The 23,342-nt window shown below is 45.3% G+C and overlaps 2 pseudogenes; one reads left to right on the forward strand and one right to left on the reverse strand.

Annotated features, from left to right (window-relative positions):
- Positions 1–8,479: 8,479 nt before the first annotated feature.
- LOC142260362 (U2 spliceosomal RNA) lies at positions 8,480–8,686 on the reverse strand (annotated as a pseudogene).
- Positions 8,687–20,954: 12,268 nt separating this feature from the next.
- On the forward strand, positions 20,955–21,160 carry LOC142260364 (U2 spliceosomal RNA; annotated as a pseudogene).
- The last annotated feature ends 2,182 nt before the right edge of the window (positions 21,161–23,342 follow it).

The following is a 23,342-nucleotide window of genomic DNA, read 5'->3' on the forward strand; positions in this document are numbered from 1 at the left end:
TAAATTTTTTCGCCCATTCTTTGCAGAATGGACATTACAACGACAGGAGACCCGCTCCTTTGCAATGGGAACAATGTTTTGAGGCCCTCATGCACGTCTCTATGCAGGGACAACGTGGAGCCTCCCAATTTTTGGCTGCCCTGCCAAAGGGCTATACTATAATACACCCACTTCCTGACAATGGACACTTAATGTTTTGAGGCCCTCATGCATGTCTCTATCCAGGGACAACGTGGAGCCTCCCAATTTTTGGCTGCCCTGCCAAAGGGCTATACTACAAAAGACCCACTTCCTGACAATGGACACTTAATGTTTTGAGGCCCTCATGCACGTCTCTATCCAGGGACAACGTGGAGCCTCCCAATTTTTGGCTGCCCTGCCTAAGGGCTATACTATAATACACCCACTTCCTGACAATGGACACTTAATGTTTTGAGGCCCTCATGCACGTCTCTATCCAGGGACAACGTGGAGCCTCCCAATTTTTGGCTGCCCTGCCAAAGGGCTATACTACAAAAGACCCACTTCCTGACAATGGACACTTAATGTTTTGAGGCCCTCATGCACGTCTCTATCCAGGGACAACGTGGAGCCTCCCAATTTTTGGCTGCCCTGCCTAAGGGCTATACTATAATACACCCACTTCCTGACAATGGACACTTAATGTTTTGAGGCCCTCATGCACGTCTCTATCCAGGGACAACGTGGAGCCTCCCAATTTTTGGCTGCCCTGCCAAAGGGCTATACTATAATACACCCACTTCCTGACAATGGACACTTAATGTTTTGAGGCCCTCATGCACGTCTCTATCCAGGGACAACGTGGAGCCTCCCAATTTTTGGCTGCCCTGCCAAAGGGCTATACTACAAAAGACCCACTTCCTTCCAATGGGCACTTCAGGTTTACAGGCCCTCATGCACGTCTCTATCCAGGGACAACGTGGAGCCTCCCAATTTTTGGCTGCCCTGCCTAAGGGCTATACTATAATACACCCACTTCCTGACAATGGACACTTAATGTTTTGAGGCCCTCATGCATGTCTCTATCCAGGGACAACGTGGAGCCTCCCAATTTTTGGCTGCCCTGCCAAAGGGCTATACTACAAAAGACCCACTTCCTTCCAATGGGCACTTCAGGTTTACAGGCCCTCATGCACGTCTCTATCCAGGGACAACGTGGAGCCTCCCAATTTTTGGCTGCCCTGCCAAAGGGCTATACTACAAAAGACCCACTTCCTTCCAATGGGCACTTCAGGTTTACAGGCCCTCATGCACGTCTCTATCCAGGGACAACGTGGAGCCTCCCAATTTTTGGCTGCCCTGCCTAAGGGCTATACTATAATACACCCACTTCCTGACACTGGACACTTAATGTTTTGAGGCCCTCATGCACGTCTCTATCCAGGGACAACGTGGAGCCTCCCAATTTTTGGCTGCCCTGCCTAAGGGCTATACTACAATAGACCCACTTCCTTACAATGGGCACTTCAGGTTTACAGGCCATCATGCACGTCTGTATGCAGGGGCATTGGTGAACCTCACAATTTTGGACTGCCCTGGCAAAGGAAAATACTACAAAGACTCAGTTCCTCAAAATGGGCACATTAGACTCAGAGGCCTTTATGTACGTCTCTTCTCAGGGACATCGGAGTGCCACACAATGTTTTACGTAAAATCTTTCATGTATTGATCTCAAAAAGTAACATACATTAGCTCTATCTCACTATTGGGTATGTGCCCTTAACATTTCCGCTATGAAAAATCATTTTGGTGTCATTTTGGAAGGTTTTCTGGTGAGTCCGTAAAAATGGCGTAAAACGTGGACAAAATTATTCACAGCTGTGACTTTTGAGTGATAAATGCTTCAAGGGGTCTTCCCCATGCTGTTGCCATGTCATTTGAGCACTCTTCGGAGACTTTTGTGCCATTTTTAGGGTTTCTACATGCTGCCGGTGGTCATTTCACAAAAATACTCGGGTCTCCCATAGGATAACATTGGGCTCGGTGCTCGGGCCGAGTACACGAGTATCTTGGGAGGCTCGGCCCGAGCTTCGAGCACCCGAGCTTTTTAGTACTCGCTCATCACTACTAATAAACCTAAAAAATAAAAATAAATTGAATAAAAATCATGAATGTTGTGTTATAACAGGAAATTCGGTGTAAGAATGAATATCCGGGATGAGAGTTCAGCGAATGAGTTATAGAAATTGTTACAAAAAGGAGTGTGTACGGTTTATGCGTAAATTTTCAGAATGCGTACATGAAAATTATATGTATGTGAGAATGTCCCCCATGCTTTGTAAAAGGTTATTTATGAAAATGTAAATAAAATATATAAAAATGCCTAATTATTTATAATTTATGAGAAAGATATATATGTATGGAAGAATGTTATAAGGTGTCCAAGAACCATAAAGAAAAAGGGTGCATATATAATGTTAGAGGTCTAGAGTTCCACCAGGCTATATCACCCCTAAAGAAATAGAAAGAAGACCTTACTACATGTGTACCCCAAAAAAAGCTATATTTCTTAGCCAGGATTATGGTGGAGATATGCACAAGTGAAATAAGAATATAAAGTAATACAATAAGATTATAAAACCAATATGTGTGCATTCATGCACCACCCGGTACGCTACCCTTGCCAAATTGTTCACTCTAGATCCCCACACGATCCATGAAGCCGTTCCCCCGGTCACACCGCCTGCTGCCGGTTCCCACTCATCCCTGGGGGAGTTAGGCGAGTGGTATCGAGAGCTACATGTCGGCACTGATGATACCCCCATACACCACAAGGAAGGGGTATACCGGGTGGTACAGGAGTATGAGCGGGTTTTTAGCAAGCACCCTCTAGATTTTGGGCAGATTAAAGGGGTTCAACACCACATCCCTACCGGTACACACTCCCCTATTAAAGAGAGATACAGGCCTATTCCCCCTGCGCACTACCAATGCGCCAAAGACATGTTGAGGAACATGAAGGAGGCAGAGGTTATTAGGGACAGCTGTAGTCCCTGGGCCGCTCCGTTGGTGCTGGTTAAGAAGAAGGATGGCACCATGCGGATGTGAGTGGATTACCGGAAGATTAACCAGATAACGCATAAGGATGCTTACCCTCTGCCCCGCATCAAAGAGTCCCTGGCCTCGCTGAGAACCGCTAACTACTTCTCCACCCTTGACCTCACCAGCGGGTACTGGCAGGTGGCCGTGGCACCGGAGGACCGAGAGAAGACTGCCTATGGGACCGTTTTGCTGTACTTGGATGATGTGATTGTGTACTCACAGACGTATGAAGCCCACCTGGAGCACCTAGCCGAGGTGTTCGCGTCCCTTGCCAAGTATGGGATGAAGTTGAAGCCCTCAAAGTGTCATCTGCTGAAACCCAGAGTGCAGTACCTAGGACATGTGGTTGGTGCGGAAGGTGTCGCCCCCAACCCCGGCCATTCACTGAGAAGGTGCACGTCTACCAACAACGGGTGAACCTGGATCCGCTGCCCCGACAGGACTGGCAGGAAGCTCAGGACCAGGCACCTGCTGTCCGCCTGGTCAAGACTCTAGTGGAACAGGGTGCTGCTGGGATAGACCCTGCTGCCCCTGCCGAAGCCCAACGTCTGTGGCAAGAACGGACCCGGCTATACCTACACCAGGGGAAGTTGTATCGCGAGCTGATTAATCCAAAGACTCACGAGAAGATCCACCAGCTGGTGATTCCCCAGGCTAAAGTGCCCACCGTCCTGCAAGCATACCATGATGGTGCAGTGCACTTCGAGTGGAAGAAGCTAGAGATGTTGTTAAGAGAGCGGTTCTATTGGAGTGGAATGCGGGAATCTGTGGAGGCCTGGTGCCGAGAATGTGGCCCTTGCGCATTGAGAAGGAAGGACGAGGCCAGCCAGAAGGCACCCCTACACCCGATCATTACACACCAACCGCTGGAGCTGGTTGCCCTTGACCATGTAAAGCTCACCCCCAGCCGAAGTGGGTACACCTACGCTCTGACCATCGTAGACCACTACTCGAGGTTCCTGGTGGTTGTCCCAGTTAAGGACTTAACCGGCCGCACCGCTGCTAAGGCTTTCCAGGCTTATTTCTGTTGACCGCATTGGTACCCGGAGAGGGTGCTTACCGACCAGGGTCCGGCCTTTGAAGCAGAGGTATTCCAGGAATTCTGCCAGTTGTACGGCTGCAAGAAAATCCAGACCACGCCTTACCACGCCCAAACCAATGGCATTTGTAAAAAGATGAACCACTTGGTCCTGGGCCTCCTCAAGACGTTACCACTGGAAGAGCGGAACCTGTGGCTGGAGAAGCTACCTGACCTGGTCGATATGTACAACAACATCCCTTCCAGCTCTACGAAATGCACTCCAGCATACCTGATGAGAGCTCGTCCCGGCCGGCTACCAGTGGATCTGGAAATGGGCTTGGAAGCTTCAGAAGCACTCCTGTCGACAGCTGAATGGGACACTCGGCGGAGGACACAGTACCGACAGGTCCAGGAGTATGTTGAAAAGAACTTGTGCCGGAGTCGGGGACAACAGGAGCAGTGCTTCAACAAGAAGGCGCCTGCCGGTTCCTTCCAACCTGGGGATGTAGTGCTGAAGCGGAAAAGAAGGGCCCACAAGCTGGATGATCAATGGGAAAAAACCCCGTATGTAGTCCAGCCCACAGGATGGGAGAATGGGAAGGCCTACCAGATCAGCCGTGACCAGGGGGGCCACGGTTTCCCGAGACCACCTGAAGAAGTGCCCACCAGCATTGAGAGTAGCGGATGAGGCTCCAGTTCCCAGTCCAATGGAGAAGGAAAAAGAGGTAATCCACACCATGATGGGTGATTTTCCAGCAGACTGGCCTACACAGAACGGTGCGGTGATCCTTCCAGTGATACTGTTCCCACAACCCGTGGATGAAGAAATGATGGAAACGGTTAACCGCGAGCCAGTGCCCAGGGATGTACCTGTACCCAGCTCCCCTACGCCTCCGCCTGCCCCACATGATAGCAGGGAGGAGGAACTGACTGTTCCCTCTGCCCCACTGCCTGTCACCACTGACACCGGACCCCGAAGGTCCACTCGCTCCAACCTAGGTAGACCCCCACTTAGGTACAGGGAAACTACTCTTTAAAAGGGGGGGGCTTTATGTGTTGAGTGTACCAGTTTGAAAGTTTTAAATGATAAGTAAAGATGATCAACCTCTATAAATCACTTGTAAGGCTACATCTGGAATATGGGAACCAGTTTTGGGCTCCACATTTTAAAAAGGACATTCAGAAGTTAGAGTCAGTTCAAAGGTGGGCAACTAGACTACTACAAGGAATGGAAGGCCTCCCATATGATGACAAGTTGAAAAAGTTATTAAGTGATTATTGGCTGCAATGGGGCTTTCTGGCTGGTGCCAGCCTCTCTTCTTAGCACACAGGAACCACAATCCCTACACCATGCTTCAATGGATTCTCTCATCCCAGCCCAGTAAAACTACATATTTTACACAGTCATAAGCAGCCCATGGGCATTCACCTGCATTCAAACCAATAACAGCTCATAGACCAGACAATCCATCTACCACTGGACCAAAGACAGGAAGTTAAATCCACTGCCTGCGGTAACCAACTTAATCCTATAGGCTACTCACACAACAAACCCAACAGAAAGGAAAAAAACATGGCTTCGATTATCCATCCAATGAAAACGCATAACCATTGTGAGCCATTGGACAATGCAATTGGACACATGGTGACATGGTGCACGGCCCAATGAATCAAGTCTTTACTTCATATTCACGGTTTAAGCCCTTGGGTTCTAATGTGCCCAGAGTACATATCCAGAAAGATTCTCTTTCTTTGAGCTAAACACAAGTCAACAATACATTGTAAGCAGATTCTATTACCAGTCCCACACCATTTTGTGACGCATAATCACACAGTGATCCAATTAAGATTCCAAGTCATCGAACATGTCCAAGCCATACGCAGAGGAGGCAATAGAATTAGGAAGCTCAAAGAAAGGGAATCTTTCTGGATATATACTCTGGGCACATTGGAACCCAAAGGCTTAAACCATGAATATGAAGTACAGACTTGATTCATTGGGCCATGCATGGACATAATGGACATAATTCTAATAGGCAGGACAGGTAATAAGGAGCACAAGGGATATGCTAAAATGTGTTGTGTGACAAGACAGACACAGGAAAGGAGATGATAACAGGTGTAGGGACCAACAAGGTGAGACAAGGGGTATCAGGATAGGGTCAAGTAGGTATGAATGTAGTAATGGGGCAGGCATAGAGAATTGTATGCGAATGTGAATTACAATAAGTCACTAAGGAAAGGAATATGTGAGTGTGTGCCTAATGTAAACTAATATTGTACTGGCAAAATTATAGATGGAAAGGGAGAAGGGGAGAGGGGAGAGAGGAGGCTGTAATTGACTACAAGGGTATGAGTTATGAGTGATCATAGGGATAGTGCTACATAAGTGGAAATACCTATGGAGGACCGGATGTGTAAGCGCATACCTTATACAAACCTATAGAGTGCTGATGGGTGAGAGTGTGATGTTAGATATAAGACATCCTATAGTGAATAGTGAGCCGTAATCAAGTGCAACAGGGATATTTCACGTGACTATGGGAACCTGGAAGGTAAAGAAAGGGGAGAAAAAACTGTTAGACAAGGTAATCAGACAAACATGACAAATAAAAAACAAGGAAGAATGGAACTCCATACATACTGGAACCATATATAGTGTGAACACGAAAAAGAACCGGGCGTTAGAAAAAATGTGCACGGCCCAATGAATCAAGTCGGTTCTTCATATTCATGGTTTAAGCCCTTGGGTTCCAACGTGCCCAGAGTATATATCCAGAAAGATTCCCTTTCTTTGAGCTTCCTAATTCTATCGCCTCCTCTGCGTATGGCTGGGACATGTTCGATGACTTGGAATCTTAATTGGGCCACTGTGCGATTATGCGTCACAAAATGGTGTGGGACTGGTAATAGAATCTGCTTACAACGTATTGTTGACTTGTGCTTAGCACAAAGAAAGGGAATCTTTCTGGATATGTACTCTGGACACATTAGAACCCAAGGGCTTAAACCGTGAATATGAAGTACAGACTTGATTCATTGGGCCGTGCACCATGTCACCATGTGTGCAATTGCATTGTCCAATGGCTCACAATGGTTATGCGTTTTCATTGGATGGATAATCGAAGCCATGTTTTTTTCCTTTCTCTTGGGTTTGTTGTGTGAGTAGACTATAGGATTAAGTTAGTTACCGCAGGCAGTGGATTTAGCTTCCTGTCTTTGGTCCAGTGGTAGATTGATTGTTTGGTCTATGAGCTGTTATGGGTTTTAATCCAGGTGAATGCCCATGGGCTGCTTAGAACTGTGTGAAATATGTAGTTTTACTGGGCTGGGATGAGAGAATCCATCGAAGCATGGTGTAGGGATTGTGGTTCCTGTGTGCTAAGAAGAAAGGCTGGCACCAGCCAGAAAGCCCCATTACAGCCAATAATCAACCGCTAGCCGCTGGAACTCGTTGCTCTAGATCATGTCAAACTCACACCAAGCAGGAATAGATACATTAGCCCACCATCCCACCCAAAGAGCAACTTCTGCTGCGCAGCTGGCTTTCTAGGCAGCAGCGCTATCGTGATGTCAGCGGGGGACATTGTGACAAGCCAGTGTTCCGTCACTTCATGTTGTGCACTGTTCAAACGGAAAATACATCAACAGGCAGACTACAGAAAAGCTTACTAACAAAGGTTAGAGAGGGGCTTTCTCAGAGGGCTTTTTACAGTTTGTCTATTCCCAATTAGCCGTTTAAGTATGCTTAATGAAAGTACTAATTCTTTCATAGGCCGCCCATTCTTAGTATTTGACGTTCCTTATATTGCGGTATCAGGCTTCGCAGCAGGTTGCAAAACATTCATCACCCATGACTGTCCCCAATTGGGCTCAGAAGCTAAATGTCTATCATGACCTCTCTTTTTGAAAGTCCAAGAGCAAGCAAACTCTTCCTCCAGGAGAGGGAGCCAACAGATCACTAAAGACATCATCATTGCTCAAAGAAAACACCGAAAAACAATGGAAGCTTTAATTGGAGTGGAATCTGATAGACAGCACCTGATGCCAAGTCTGCATCTTCTAACACCTGCAGTCACTGCAGCAGCTGAATCCAATGTGTCCAAAAGGGATCTATTCTATTCAATTGCAAATGATCTAGATAAGACTGAGAATAAGATACTGCACGGGACATAGCAGAGTTGGTCAAGTTGAGTGGAGATGAGTTTGCTATTTGGCACAGCTTTTGCATCAATAAAGCAAGTAAAAGGTGTGAAAGATAAAAAAAAGGGTGAAAGTGTGAAAAGTGAATTGGCCAAATTGAGGTGCATATAAAGTTTTTGCTTTCTTTCAATTCACTAATGGGGCTCATTTGAATCAGGTGAATTGAGTTCTGCTTTTGGAAACTGGGTTAAGAAGGGGTGCACCGGTCCTGGAGGTACTGCAATACCAGGTCAATGCGTGGAGTGGACAGAGCAAGATTTTTTCCATCTCCTCGTTCTAAAAATCCATTTAATATATGGTCCCCAGAGAGGGGACGTATCAGATATTAAACTGATAAGAACAGATTTATTTTTTTTTTTTTTCTGTTTATCAGTAGGACTTCAAAATAACAAAGGTGATCGCCTCCCGTTGCCTGGGAACCGTCCAGGCACAAGAGGGCTATGTGTCACCAGAAGGCGCACACACTTCCTCAAGGCCGGCAGACGTGCAATCCCAGGCACCTTCCAGTACCGACCAAGGTAGCGTCCTCCGAAACTACACTTGATCTTAGCCAAAAGGCCGAGAAGCTATAACCCGAATTGGTTACGGCCTTGAGTGGCACCCTGGCCTATACCGGACACATCTTAGGGAGAGGGAGACAAACCCACGCCTACAGAAGACATTTTGTCACCCAAGCCAACCCTTGAAAAGGCTGTTTTGCAGAGCAAAAACAAGAAGAATGATGCTTTTTGCAGCCGCCGCCCACTGCAATTAATCTGAATAACTCCTCCTCCTCCAAGCACCTCCCCTCCCCCTTGCAGTCTTTCCAATTCATGATACAAAAAGACGGACGGACAGGACAGGACAGGACAGGCTGCCTGACTTTCCGTCACTGCCACCCTTTGCCATCCTTGCCCGTAGAAAGCCCTTTCATCATCCCCAAACCCTAATCTTTTCCCTTCCCTTCCCAGCTGCGTCTCACTCCCTTTCATTAGGAAGTGAGCGCAGCCTTTTCTCCGTTCTGCACATGCGCGACGTTAAACACAAATGCGCAGGCGTGCGTTCCATTAGCCTCACTGCATTCCACTCCCATACAGGAAGTGGGCGCAGCTATTACTACGGTCGCACATAAAAGAACCCACGGCCACCACTGCACACAGCTGACTCCACCACAGGACACCCACTTCTACACCAACGCAGGTAAGACAGGATCGGCACCTCTATGCTCCCGTTACAATCAGGCTCAGTCACCATGTGATAACGCTCTCAACTCTTTAGTTGCAGGCTCCCCTTGCTTCACCTCCACTGGCTGTGCTGCCATTTCCTCTCCCACCTGGAAGGTATACTTTATTCCACTATTTTCCTGTTTCTCTCTTCCCCCTTTTCCCATAACCTACTTTTATCTGCATTTGTGGGGTATCTATATGCTATTTACATCATAGTTTTATTCATTAATATGGAAGGGAAGAGTGCCCATGAGAGTGTTGAACTGCGGAGAGCAAGAGATTAAGCTGCTCCGATTTGCCACCATTGATAAGCTGTTCTCAGTAGATACACATGCTATCCAAACAGCAGCATCCACCATTGCTTCAGCCCACCCATTCAGTGACAGCTCACCAAGTCAGCCAGAGGAGTGGTGTAAGGAATTACACGTAGGCACTGACTCCACACCTTCACATCACAAGAAGGGGGTCTACAGGCTAGTGCAAGAATACGAGCAAGTCTTCAGCAAACATCCGCTAGACTTTTGAAGAATAAAAGGGGTCAAACACTACATCCCCACAAGTGCACACCCACCCATCAAAGAGAGATATAAGCCAAAACTACCTGCACATTACCAGTGTACCAAGGACATGTTGAGCAACATGAAGGAGGCTGGGGTTATCCGTGACAGTTGTAGCCTCTGGGCAGCTCCGTTGGTCCTGTTAAAGAAGAAGGACAGCACCACTCCCCTGTATTGAGGAATAGCTAGCTGCATTGAGAACTGCAAATTATTTTTCTACCCTTGATCTCACTAGTCGCTATTGGCAAGTGTCCGTTGCTGAGGCAGACCGGGAGAAGACCGCCTTTGCCACCCCGATGGGTCTCTGCGAGTTCAAAAGCATGCCCTTCGAGCTGTGCAATTTGCCAGGAACCTTCCAGAGGCTGATGGAATGCTGCTTGGGACACCGAAACTTTGAAACGGTACTGCTATACCTTTATGATTTTATTGTTTATTCTAAAGCAAACAAGATTTTAGGGTGTATAAAAAGGGAGATTAGATCCGGTGATCCCAACGTATTGTTAACCCTCTATAAATCACTTGTAAGGCCACATCTGGAATATGGGGTAAAGTCCTGAGCAGGTTGATAACCATTGGTTTGAGCATGGTAGGGTGTAGTGCGCATCTTCCTGCATCGGTAAAAGCTGCAGAAGTCCTTGAAGATTTCCGCTTCAAAGGCAGTGCCTTGATCTGTGAGGACTCTCTCTGAGTAGCCATGAGGTCTGCATAAGTGTGCTTGGAAGACCTTCGCTGCAGTATGGGCCATTAGATCTTTGACTTGTACCACAACCATAAATCTCGAGTAGTTGTCTACCATCGTAAGTGCATACGTGAGCTCGCCTCGATATTCTGCAACAAAACTCCCTTTTTCGATTTCAGTTTCAGCAAACACTCCTCTTCCTGTAGAAAATATTTATCATTACCTAAGACAGTCATTCTAATGCATGACAATATTAAGGCAATTTAGTTAAAACTTGTTTTAACTCACCTTTAAGGGGATTGATGTATTTCATGGTCAATCCAGGTTTGTCAGTGATGGCACTGACATAATGTATGGCGTCTTTTTCGGGCGTTATCCTTTGCCTTTTCATTGTGAAAATCCAGTTGCCTATATCAAAGCAAATTCTACTACTTGTAAAGTATGCAGAAAATGAAATGTAGAACATATAACATCAACTGCTTAGGAACGCATCATAGGTTAGTACTTAAAAGGATATTGTCATGTTCTAGTCATAATGCAAGCTGGACATTTTTCATGTTACCCTGTAATCGCCGGCCTGTTCTAATGCTCACAAGCCAAGATATAGGCTCAGCTGCTAAGGCTTCCCTCTGCCTTCTGAATGAAACTTGAATATGTCTGGCTCACTGTGTATATAGCAGGTGCTCAGAAAAAATAAGAGTCAATTCAATAGAAATAGCTCTGGCACACTATAGTGATCAATAACGTAAGAAAAGAACTCTTGGAATGCTGAAAATTCTTTATTTGTGCAAAAGGATAATTCATCCAACGTTTCGACCTTGTTTTTAGGTCTTTATCAAGGATAAAGTTATCTAAGATCATAAAGGGTTACAAAACCATATAAACACGTAATTAGTACATAGTACAACATAACAGTACAATATATTGCTACTTGAGAGTACAATGGGTCAAATGACCATGATGCACATACAAAAAATTTTTCCAAAGCCATAGTGAAAACATTTGTACTGAGGAAAGAAAATTTCCACATGACCTATCTGGAGAAACATTCTGGATCAAACAACCAAAAATAGTCAAGCAGGTAAATACACACCTATATGGATAACAGGATGATATGTGTTCAATTGTATAGCGTCATTGCCATTAAGGTACAAATGGAAAACTTGCAATCCTATATAGTGAAGGAAATGAACACATATCATATCAAAGAACACAGGAACATGGGTGTGAGAAAAACCTCAATGTTTATACTTTGTTCTTTATAATGGTGTGAACATGTATATGTCTCAGTACCTTATGCACTTGAGAATTCTAGTGAGTAGATGATGAAAGCCTATTTCAGAACTGGAATCGGTAAATAATTGTAGGTGGAATCTAAATGAAAAGATGGTACAAGTGTTATCATGACACGTGGGCTATAACACAATGGACCGTGTGACAAAGAAGAAAGGAGAGAAAGAAGAGGAAGAAAATGCAACTACCTGTAACATTACGTGATAGTCACTGGTAAGTATCACTTGACAATTCAAGTGAAAAAGGATTCCTTTATTAAAGGGTTCTCAGTCGCCTCAGGATCATGAAATACTAGGGTAAATGATATGAGAATGGGTAAGAAGCACCACTAAAGGAAATATGAGATGCAGGACATATATCTATAAACCCCTGAACTTCATGATAGAAATAAAAAGAAGAAAAAAGAAAAAAAAGAAGAAAGAAGAAGAACACATAGAATGCGGAAAGAGAATGGGTACAACTACCTGAGTTACTGCAGGGAGGCCCCTGGTTGGTATTGTGAGGGTTAGTGGAATTCCTTCACTGAAGGGTTCTCAGTTGCCTCAGGTTCGTGAAAAATGCTATAGACAAATAATATCCGGAGAAAAGGGGTTCATATACAGCGAATAATGGTAATACAAGGTACATGTGTCACATGTAATAGTATATATATATATATTGTACTAAGCTCTACACCAGAAATAGAAAGTAGTCCCTCTGCCTTCTGTCTAGGTGCCCTGAGTTATGTCCTGTAAACTGTCACAGCGACCCAGACACACATGTGTAGTAGGGGAATATCCCTGCTGAGATGCCAGTGCTAGAGCACTCGTTTGCTGTGGAGTTGAACGCTATGTGAGCAGTTCTTACCTTCAATGAGCAGAAGTCTCTTTTTTCAGATTTCAATATCTCTGTGGGTATCTGGCAGAAATATGGAATACTCTTTACTGCTAAGACCCTGTACACCACTCCCACTAAAGGGGGCTTTACACGCTGCGACATCGCTAATGCGGAGTCGTTGGGGTCACGGAATTTGTGACGCACATCCGGCCGCATTAGCGATGTTGCTGCGTGTGACACCGATGAGCGATTTTGCATCGTTGCAAAAACGTGCAAAATCGCTCATCGGTGACATGGGTCTCCATTCTCGATTATCGTTACTGCAGCAGTAACGATGTAGTTCGTCGCTCCTGCGGCAGCACACATCGCTCCGTGTGACACCGCAGAAACGAGGAACCTCTCCTTACCTGCCTCCCAGCCGCTATGAGGAAGGAAGGAGGTGGGCGGGATGTTCCGGCCACTCATCTCCGCCCCTCCGCTGCTATTGGGCGGTCGCTCAGTGACGTCGCTGTGACGCCGCACGGACCGCCCCCTTAGAAAGGAGGCGGTTCGCCGGTCACAGCGACGTCGCCGGGCAGGTAAGTATGTGTGACGGGTCTGGTCGGTGTTGTGCAGCATGGGCAGCGATTTGCCCGTGTCGCGCAACAGATGGGGGCGGGTATCCACACTAGCGATATCGGGACCGATATCGCAGTGTGTAAAGTAGCCTTTAATAAACTGTGTAAAGGATTTTAAGTAAAAATCCACAATAAACCAGCGCTAGATGGGTTTTTATAATTTTATTAATAGACCACAAATAAAAAAATTTTTGCTATCCTTGTTTCAAGACAGAGTATTTGATAATATACAATACACTGATTATTACTAAAACCAAGGACCACATAAAACAAGGACCACATAAAATAAAAAATGAAAGTAATGAGAATAAAATTCTTTTGTATAACCAATTAACTTCGAGGTGATACAATATTCACATTGATTTAGTTTTACCAGTCTAATGTAATGCCCCGGCCGGTGGCATATATTTTGTTTGGTTAATAATTTAGACTTATACAATGAAAGATGTACTATACCACCCCTGGCTAACTTACAAGTTTTAAGTTGTACAATATAAGTTTGCGACGTTATATTCGCCCCCAGGGCCTGGGGGAATAAACCTCACAACAACTTGACCGCAAAAAACACCCCGGATTTCTCCGTTGATTAGGCTGGAACCGCTATGTACAGGATTGACCTGTTAGACTTCCAGAGCGGACGTTTTGAGGCCAGTGGCCGCGACTAGTGCTGGCTCTGGGGGAGATGTATGGTTACCGACATCCCTCTTTACAGAGCCTTTATAACACTTCACAAGGCCACAAACCAGCCGGTCCCGTATTCTCCCAAATGTACTTTCGAAATCAAGCAGTACGAAGCCACTGAAAGCACCAAGATGTTGGCTGCGGACAACAATAAGATCAGCGGTAACTACTCAGCCTCTCCAGCGGGCAGTCCAGACCGTATCCAGTGTCAGCTGACTGATTCCACACAGGAGGAAGTTGCTTGGCAGGTTAGCACCACACAAGGCTCCGATCCGCTTCCAAACGAGCAATGCAGAACCGCTGGAGGTACCAATGTATCCTGGTTGCAGACAAAGGAAATGTCAGCGGTAACCTCTCAACCTCTCCAGCAGGCAATCCGTACCGTGTCCAGTGGAAGCCGGTTGATTCCACACGAGGGAGAGATTACTTGGCAGGTTATCACCGCACAGGTGAGGTAGGCAAAAACAGAGTCCTGATCCGACGCGCGTTTCGGGGGCGTGTAACGGCCCCCTTCCTCAAGGATAACTCAGCTGTTGCCTAGAGCACTATTTATGCATATATTTAATTGGTTATAATTTGCATAAAATTAAACAATGTTTAAATTCAACCAACATTCAATGACCACTACATATATCAATTTGTGAAAGACCGTTCATAATAGCCATATAATATAATTATGTGCAAAGGTTTTTCTAAAGGTTTTTCTAAAAAGACCTATATATAGCCTTGCTTGTATCATCATATACTGGGAAGACAATGTGTATATATGCATATGCTTTTTTTCAACAATAAATTTAACAAAAGGACATCATAAAGGTGTAATATAAATTTGCTATAATATGAAAAGCCCCTTATATCTACATCAACCTTGGGCAAGTGAAGCACCAATTTTAATATATATTATGCATATATACACATATATCTCCATGACAATCGCTTTTTTTTTTTTTTTTTTTTTTTTTTTCCTTCTCTCCGTATTATTATCAGTACCTATTACTCCTCTACCTATAAAAATATAAATTAATTAAAAGCAAACAGTTCTATATCATTATTGAGTCCATATGGTTTCAAGGTGTTCAATTCAAAAATCCATTGGCTTTCTGCTCGTGACATTTTTTTAATGAAATCGCCACCTCTCCAATCCTTAGTTATTTTTTGTACGCCCCATACTTGGGATCCTTTAAAGGACCCTCCATGTTTTAACACATAATGTCTGGATAGGGGGTGCTTAGTACATTTATTTTTAACACTTCTAATGTGCTCACCCACCCTTTTCCATAGGGGTCTAATAGTTCTCCCAATGTATTTTTTCTGACAGGGACATTGAATGCAATATACTACTCCCTTTGATTGACATGTAATAAATTCTCTAATCATGACTTCTGACTGCCCCTGTAAGAAGGATTTCCGTGAAATATTTTTTGTATTCTTACATACTATACAGCTTTTGCATGGAAAAAAACCTTTCAGGCCAAATAATCCTCCCTTATTAGGTGCTGTAAGATTACGTATGGTGGGTGCCACTAAATTGCCAATATTGTTTGCCTTCCTATATATGAATATAACGTCGCAAACTTATATTGTACAACTTAAAACTTGTAAGTTAGCCAGGGGTGGTATAGTACATCTTTCATTGTATAAGTCTAAATTATTAACCAAACAAAATATATGCCACCGGCCGGGGCATTACATTAGACTGGTAAAACTAAATCAATGTGAATATTGTATCACCTCGAAGTTAATTGGTTATACAAAAGAATTTTATTCTCATTACTTTCATTTTTTATTTTATGTGGTCCTTGTTTTATGTGGTCCTTGGTTTTAGTAATAATCAGTGTATTGTATATTATCAAATACTCTGTCTTGAAACAAGGATAGCAAAAAATTTTTTATTTGTGGTCTATTAATAAAATTATAAAAACCCATCTAGCGCTGGTTTATTGTGGATTTTTACTTAAAATCCTTTACACAGTTTATTAAAGGCTACTTTACACACTGCGATATCGGTCCCGATATCGCTAGTGTGGATACCCGCCCCCATCTGTTGCGCGACACGGGCAAATCGCTGCCCATGCTGCACAACACCGACCAGACCCGTCACACATACTTACCTGCCCGGCGACGTCGCTGTGACCGGCGAACCGCCTCCTTTCTAAGGGGGCGGTCCGTGCGGCGTCACAGCGACGTCACTGAGCGACCGCCCAATAGCAGCGGAGGGGCGGAGATGAGTGGCCGGAACATCCCGCCCACCTCCTTCCTTCCTCATAGCGGCTGGGAGGCAGGTAAGGAGAGGTTCCTCGTTTCTGCGGTGTCACACGGAGCGATGTGTGCTGCCGCAGGAGCGACGAACTACATCGTTACTGCTGCAGTAACGATAATCGAGAATGGAGACCCATGTCACCGATGAGCGATTTTGCACGTTTTTGCAGCGATGCAAAATCGCTCATCGGTGTCACACGCAGCAACATCGCTAATGCGGCCGGATGTGCGTCACAAATTCCGTGACCCCAACGACTCCGCATTAGCGATGTCGCAGCGTGTAAAGCCCCCTTTAGTGGGAGTGGTGTACAGGGTCTTAGCAGTAAAGAGTATTCCATATTTCTGCCAGATACCCACAGAGATATTGAAATCTGAAAAAAGAGACTTCTGCTCATTGAAGGTAAGAACTGCTCACATAGCGTTCAACTCCACAGCAAACGAGTGCTCTAGCACTGGCATCTCAGCAGGGATATTCCCCTACTACACATGTGTGTCTGGGTCCCTGTGACAGTTTACAGGACATAACTCAGGGCACCTAGACAGAAGGCAGAGGGACTACTTTCTATTTCTGGTGTAGAGCTTAGTACAATATATATATATATATACTATTACATGTGACACATGTACCTTGTATTACCATTATTCGCTGTATATGAACCCCTTTTCTCCGGGCATTATTTGTCTATAGCATTTTTCACGAACCTGAGGCAACTGAGAACCCTTCAGTGAAGGAATTCCACTAACCCTCACAATACCAACCAGGGGCCTCCCTGCAGTAACTCAGGTAGTTGTACCCATTCTCTTTCCGCATTCTATGTGTTCTTCTTCTTTCTTCTTTTTTTTCTTTTTTCTTCTTTTTGTTTCTATCATGTAGTTCAGGGGTTTATAGATATATGTCCTGCATCTCATATTTCCTTTAGTGGTGCTTCTTACCCATTCTCATATCATTTACCCTAGTATTTCATGATCCTGAGGCGACTGAGAACCCTTTAATAAAGGAATCCTTTTTCACTTGAATTGTCAAGTGATACTTACCAGTGACTATCACGTAATGTTACAGGTAGTTGCATTTTCTTCCTCTTCTTTCTCTCCTTTCTTCTTTGTCACACGGTCCATTGTGTTATAGCCCACGTGTCATGATAACACTTGTACCATCTTTTCATTTAGATTCCACCTACAATTATTTACCGATTCCAGTTCTGAAATAGGCTTTCATGATCTACTCTGAGACATATACATGTTCACACCATTATAAAGAACAAAGTATAAACATTGAGGTTTTTCTCACACCCATGTTCCTGTGTTCTTTGATATGATATGTGTTCATTTCCTTCACTATATAGGATTGCAAGTTTTCCATTTGTACCTTAATGGCAATGACGCTATACAATTGAACACATATCATCCTGTTATCCATATAGGTGTGTATTTACCTGCTTGACTATTTTTGGTTGTTTGATCCAGAATGTTTCTCCAGATAGATCATGTGGAAATTTTCTTTCCTCAGTACAAATGTTTTCACTATGGCTTTGGAAAAATTTTTTGTATGTGCATCATGGTCATTTGACCCATTGTACTCTCAACTAGCAATATATTGTACTGTTATGTTGTACTATGTACTAATTACGTGTTTATATGGTTTTGTAACCCTTTATGATCTTAGATAACTTTATCCTTGATAAAGACCTAAAAACAAGGTCGAAACGTTGGATGAATTATCCTTTTGCACAAATAAAGAATTTTCAGCATTCCAAGAGTTCTTTTCTTACGTTATTGATCACTATAGTGTGCCAGAGCTATTTCTATTGAATTGACTCTTATTTTTTCTGAGCACCTGCTATATACACAGTGACCCAGACATATTCAAGTTTCATTCAGAAGGCAGAGGGAAGCCTTAGCAGCTGAGCCTATATCTTGGCTTGTGAGCATTAGAACAGGCCGGCGATTACAGGGTAACATGAAAAATGTCCAGCTTGCATTATGACTAGAACATGACAATATCCTTTTAAGTACTAACCTATGATGCGTTCCTAAGCAGTTGATGTTATATGTTCTACATTTCATTTTCTGCATACTTTACAAGTAGTAGAATTTGCTTTGATATAGGCAACTGGATTTTCACAATGAAAAGGCAAAGGATAACGCCCGAAAAAGACGCCATACATTATGTCAGTGCCATCACTGACAAACCTGGATTGACCATGAAATACATCAATCCCCTTAAAGGTGAGTTAAAACAAGTTTTAACTAAATTGCCTTAATATTGTCATGCATTAGAATGACTGTCTTAGGTAATGATAAATATTTTCTACAGGAAGAGGAGTGTTTGCTGAAACTGAAATCGAAAAAGGGAGTTTTGTTGCAGAATATCGAGGCGAGCTCACGTATGCACTTACGATGGTAGACAACTACTCGAGATTTATGGTTGTGGTACAAGTCAAAGATCTAATGGCCCATACTGCAGCGAAGGTCTTCCAAGCACACTTATGCAGACCTCATGGCTACTCAGAGAGAGTCCTCACAGATCAAGGCACAGCCTTTGAAGCGGAAATCTTCAAGGACTTCTGCAGCTTTTACCGATGCAGGAAGATGCGCACTACACCCTACCATGCTCAAACCAATGGTTATCAACCTGCTCAGGACTTTACCCCATATTCCAGATGTGGCCTTACAAGTGATTTATAGAGGGGTAACAATACGTTGGGATCACCGGATCTAATCTCCCTTTTTATACACCCTAAAATCTTGTTTGCTTTAGAATAAACAATAACATCATAAAGGTATAGCAGTACCGTTTCAAAGTTTCGGTGTCCCAAGCAGCATTCCATCAGCCTCTGGAAGGTTCCTGGCAAATTGCACAGCTCGAAGGGCATGCTTTTGAACTCGCAGAGACCCATCGGGGTGGCAAAGGTGGTCTTCTCCCGGTCTGCCTCAGCAACGGACACTTGCCAATAGCGACTAGTGAGATCAAGGGTAGAAAAATAATTTGCAGTTCTCAATGCAGCTAGCTATTCCTCAATACAGGGGAGTGGTGCTGTCCTTCTTCTTTAACAGGACCAACGGAGCTGCCCAGAGGCTACAACTGTCACGGATAACCCCAGCCTCCTTCATGTTGCTCAACATGTCCTTGGTACACTGGTAATGTGCAGGTAGTTTTGGCTTATATCTCTCTTTGATGGGTGGGTGTGCACTTGTGGGGATGTAGTGTTTGACCCCTTTTATTCTTCAAAAGTCTAGCGGATGTTTGCTGAAGACTTGCTCGTATTCTTGCACTAGCCTTTAGACCCCCTTCTTGTGATGTGAAGGTGTGGAGTCAGTGCCTACGTGTAATTCCTTACACCACTCCTATGGCTGACTTGGTGAGCTGTCACTGAATGGGTGGGCTGAAGCAATGGTGGATGCTGCTGTTTGGATAGCATGTGTATCTACTGAGAACAGCTTATCAATGGTGGCAAATCGGAGCAGCTTAATCTCTTGCTCTCCGCAGTTCAACACTCTCATGGGCACTCTTCCCTTCCATATTAATGAATAAAACTATGATGTAAATAGCATATAGATACCCCACAAATGCAGATAAAAGTAGGTTATGGGAAAAGGGGGAAGAGAGAAACAGGAAAATAGTGGAATAAAGTATACCTTCCAGGTGGGAGAGGAAATGGCAGCACAGCCAGTGGAGGTGAAGCAAGGGGAGCCTGCAACTAAAGAGTTGAGAGCGTTATCACATGGTGACTGAGCCTGATTGTAACGGGAGCATAGAGGTGCCGATCCTGTCTTACCTGCGTTGGTGTAGAAGTGGGTGTCCTGTGGTGGAGTCAGCTATGTGCAGTGGTGGCCGTGGGTTCTTTTATGTGCGACCGTAGTAATAGCTGCGCCCACTTCCTGTATGGGAGTGGAATGCAGTGAGGGTAATGGAACGCACGCCTGCGCATTTGTGTTTAACGTCGCGCATGTGCAGAACGGAGAAAAGGCTGCGCTCACTTCCTAATGAAAGGGAGTGAGACGCATCTGGGAAGGGAAGGGAAAAGATTAGGGTTTGGGGATGATGAAAGGGCTTTCTACGGACAAGGATGGCAAAGGGTGGCAGTGACGGAAAGTCAGGCAGCCTGTCCTGTCCTGTCCTGTCCGTCCGTCTTTTTGTATCATGAATTGGAAAGACTGCAAGGGGGAGGGGAGGTGCTTGTGTCCAAAAGGAGGAGTTATTCAGATTCATTGCAGTGGGCGGCGGCTGCAAAAAGCACCATTCTTCTTGTTTTTGCTCTGCAAAACAGCCTTTTCAAGGGTTGGCTTGGGTGACAAAATGTCTTCTGTAGGCGTGGGTTTGTCTCCCTCTCCCTAAGATGTGTCCGGTATAGGCCAGGGTGCCACTCAAGGCCGTAACCAATTCGGGTTATAGCTTCTCGGCCTTTTGGCTAAGATCAAGTGTAGTTTCGGAGGACGCTACCTTGGTCGGTACTGGAAGGTGCCTGGGATTGCACGTCTGCCGGCCTTGAGGAAGTGTGTGCGCCTTCTGGTGACACATAGCCCTCTTGTGCCTGGACGGTTCCCAGGCAACGGGAGGCGATCACCTTTGTTATTTTGAAGTCCTACTGATAAACAGAAAAAAAAAAAATTAAATCTGTTCTTATCAGTTTAATATCTGATACGTCCCCTCTCTGGGGACCATATATTAAATGGATTTTTAGAACAAGGAGATGGAAAAAATCTTGCTCTGTCCACTCCACGCATTGACCTGGTATTGCAGTACCTCCAGGACCGGTGCACCCCTTCTTAACCCAGTTTCCAAAAGCAGAACTCAATTCACCTGATTCAAATGAGCCCCATTAGTGAATTGAAAGAAAGCAAAAACTTTATATGCACCTCAATTTGGCCAATTCACTTTTCACACTTTCACCCTTTTTTTTATCTTTCACACCTTTTACTTGCTTTATTGATGCAAAAAGCTGTGCCAAATAGCAAACTCATCTCCACTCAACTTGACCAACTCTGCTATGTCCCGTGCAGTATCTTATTCTCAGTCTTATCTAGATCATTTGCAATTGAATAGAATAGATCCCTTTTGGCTGCTTATGACTGTGTAAAATATGTAGTTTTACTGGGCTGGGATGAGAGAATCCATTGAAGCATGGTGTAGGGATTGTGGTTCCTGTGTGCTAAGAAGAGAGGCTGGCACCAGCCAGAAAGCCCCATTGCAGCCAATAATCACTTAATAACTTTTTCAACTTGTCATCATATGGGAGGCCTTCCATTCCTTGTAGTAGTCTAGTTGCCCACCTTTGAACTGACTCTAACTTCTGAATGTCCTTTTTAAAATGTGGAGCCCAAAACTGGTTCCCATATTCCAGATGTAGCCTTACAAGTGATTTATAGAGGTGTAACAATACGTTGGGATCACGGGATCTAATCTCCCTTTTTATACACCCTAAAATCTTGTCCCAAGCAGCATTCCATCAGCCTCTGGAAGGTTCCTGGCGCATTGCACAGCTCGAAGGGCATGCTTTTGAACTCGCAGAGACCCATAGGGGTGGCGAAGGCGGTCTTCTCCCGGTCTGCCTCAGCAACGGACACTTGCCAATAGTGACTAGTGAGATCAAGGGTAGAAAAATATTTTGCAGTTCTCAATGCAGCTAGCAATTCCTCAATACGGGGAGTGGTGCCGTCCTTCTTTTTTAACAGGATCAACAGAGCTGCCCAAAGGCTACAACTGTCACGGATAACCCCAGCCGGCTTCATGTTGCTCAACATGTCCTTGGTACACTGGCAATGTGAAGGTGGTATTGGCTTATAGCTCTCTTTGATGGGTGGGTGTGCACCTGTGGGGATGTGGTGTTGGACCCCTTTTATTCCCCCAAAATCTAGCGGGCTTCCCACCGGTAACCCGCTCCCCAGCTTGGATGGATGCTGAGGGAGCCCCTTTTGCCCGCAGGCTCTGGCCCTGGGAACTGTAGCCTTGGCGGTGACTGTGCTTCCCTCTACGGTGTGAGCTGTTGCCTTCAATCGGGTCTTGACTGCTGGGAAACCCTGGAGGTTCCTGTCGCTAACGGATTTGACCGGTTTTACGGCGACTCCTAGCCTGGTCGGGGTCCGTAGGCCCTGCCGGATGGTGCTGGCTTCTCTTCACTCCCCGATCTGGTACCGGCGGGCCACCGCCCATCCCCGGTCCGTACGGTTCACTCCAATCAGCCTCTCCTGCAGAAGGTTACCACCGTCTGCCAACCTTGCTGAGTGCCCGGGCCACACACCCGGACACGGTCAGTCTCCTCTCCTCTTCACTTCTCTAACTCCAAAACTGATCTCTAATCTGACTCCTTTTCCCGCCTCCAGGACTGTGAACTCCTCGGTGGGTGGGATCAACCGCCTGGCCCACCCCCTGGTGTGGACATCAGCCCCTGGAGGAAGGCAACTAGGATTTGTGTTTAGCTTCGGTGTGCCTAGCCGGAGTGTAGAGTGTGTTGGTGTAGTACCTGTGACGACCTGGCTTGTCCAGGGCGCCACATTCCCCTATAGCAAAATGCAGACCGTCCGCGGGCTGCCCGTCCATCACCGGTTTTATTTTCACAACTGAAAAAGAATAAAACGGTAAAACATGTAAAAGCATCATAAACATTTTACAACGGTACAGCTTCCGCTCTTCTCCCACCCAAACAACCTGGCCCTGATGCTGCCCCTAAGAAGCGGGCAGCACCCCTTGACCCCAGTCCAGCACCAAGTTGCCCGAGCGGGTTCTGTCTCTTTCAGGGGGCCCACGTCCAAGGGGACCCCTGAACCCCCGGAGGATCGCCACCGGTTACGGTAGTGGCGGGCCTAGGCCATCCCTTTCCTCCAGGCCCATCCTCCCAAATCAGCCTCTCCTGGTCGGTAAGCACCCTCTCCGGGTACCAATGCGGTCAACAGAAATAAGCCTGGAAAGCCTTAGCAGCGGTGCGGCCGGTTAAGTCCTTAACTGGGACA

The sequence above is a fragment of the Anomaloglossus baeobatrachus genome (genome assembly GCF_048569485.1).
Source record: "Anomaloglossus baeobatrachus isolate aAnoBae1 chromosome 10 unlocalized genomic scaffold, aAnoBae1.hap1 SUPER_10_unloc_1, whole genome shotgun sequence".
Lineage (NCBI taxonomy): Eukaryota > Metazoa > Chordata > Amphibia > Anura > Aromobatidae > Anomaloglossus > Anomaloglossus baeobatrachus.